This window comes from Tupaia chinensis, unplaced genomic scaffold (genome assembly GCF_000334495.1).
Source record: "Tupaia chinensis unplaced genomic scaffold, TupChi_1.0 Scaffold000386_1, whole genome shotgun sequence".
Taxonomy (NCBI): domain Eukaryota; kingdom Metazoa; phylum Chordata; class Mammalia; order Scandentia; family Tupaiidae; genus Tupaia; species Tupaia belangeri.
Genome location: NW_006159888.1, coordinates 2,967,156 through 2,968,921, shown reverse-complemented (window position 1 = coordinate 2,968,921; position 1,766 = coordinate 2,967,156).

Below are 1,766 nucleotides of genomic sequence, written 5' to 3'. Positions count from 1 at the left end.
GGCTCTGTGGGACAGTGGTAATGTGCAGATCAAAACAATCTAGATCCTACGTGGTAATTGCGGTTCAAATCTTCAGCCTAGTGAGTCTGAAAAACACCAGGTATGTGTGAGTACCCAGGATGCAATTGGCTGGAGGTCTGGAGGAAGGGGATCATGGCATGACCAAATATGCATTCTTCTATAAAGAAAATTTAAAAAATGAAGTGGACCCTTTCCTTACAAAATACACCAAAATTAACTTAGAATGTATCAAAAACCTAACATGAGAGTTAAGGCACTGGACTCCCACATGGTTACCTAACATAAGAGTTAAGGTGCTAGACTCCCACATGGTTGACTGTGGAAGTCCTGGACCCGGTGGCTTGAAACTCATGCTGCACATACACCCAAAATCTCAAGAGAATGGAAAAGGGATTGCAGCATGGTGGTCCTCCCTGGGGGGGGGGGTGACTTCTTGCTGCTTTCTGTTTGTCTCTCCAGTGAGCACGTGTGACCTATAGCAAAAATCTAAATAATCTCTCTAAATAGTAATAATAATAAAAAATAATTAAAAAAACAAAACTCTTACGGCAAAAGGTTCATAATACTGGTGTTGGCAAAAATTTCTGAATCTGACACCAAAAGCACAGGCAATAAAAGAAACACATAAATTGGGCCACATCAATAGTAAAATAATCCACGAATCAAGAGACACAACATAGTAAAAAGGCAACTCACAGAATGGGAGAAAATACTGGGTCAACGGAAAAGTCAAGATGCATTTTTACACAGAAAAACATGTCCTGAGACCAGAAGTTAGTGTAATGGTTATGTCGCTGAATTCCCATGTAGTCAACTGCGGTCGGTTCAAGTCCTGGACCTGGTGGCTTAAACTCACACTGGGTGCGTGTATGTGTGTGCCCAAGATCCCAAGAGGAGAATGGAAGAGAAGGGACTGTGACAAGGCCATCACTCCTGGGCGGTGATTTCTCGCTTTCTATCTCTCTGCCTCTCTCTCTGTCTTTCTGGCAAGCACACGCGCCCTATAGCAAAAAAACCCTCTCCAAAAAAAAAAAAAGAAAAGAAAAAGAAAAACATGTCCTGATTTTTCTGATGATCCAATATTTACAAGCCATGTATCTGATAAGGTATTAACATCAGAATACATAAAGAACAACTCAACAACTAAAATAATCCAATTTAAAAATGAGGAAAGAACTTAAGACATTTCTCCGAAAAAGATATAAGTATATTAAAAGATGCCCAACATCACTAATTATTAGGAAAATTCAAAACAAAATCTCAATGAGATATCATTTCACATCCATCATGGTGGCTACTATCAAAGAAAACATAGAAAATAGGTCCAGCTGCAGTGGTACACATAGTAGGGCACCATGGTGTGCAACGCTGGAACCATACGTGGCTGAGTGTCTGAGGTTCAGATCCTGGGTCAACCTGAACATGCAAAGCATGCCCACAGGGATGCCTGTAATCCTGGCTGGCTTGGTTCTAGACTGCAATATAGCAGGATCCTATCAGGTAGCCCTCTCATGAAATAAACTTCAAAACAAGAAAGAAACACAGAAAATAACAAGTGTTACTGAAAACATGGAGAAATTAGAAACTTACGTACTACTGGTGGAAATATTAAATTCAAGGGATCAGCAGTTAGCATAGTAGCTATGTCACTGGACTCCCACGTAGTCGACTGCGGTTCACGTACCAGACCCGGTGGCTTAAAACTCACATTGGGCGCGTGTGTGTGCGTGCCCAAGATCCCGAGA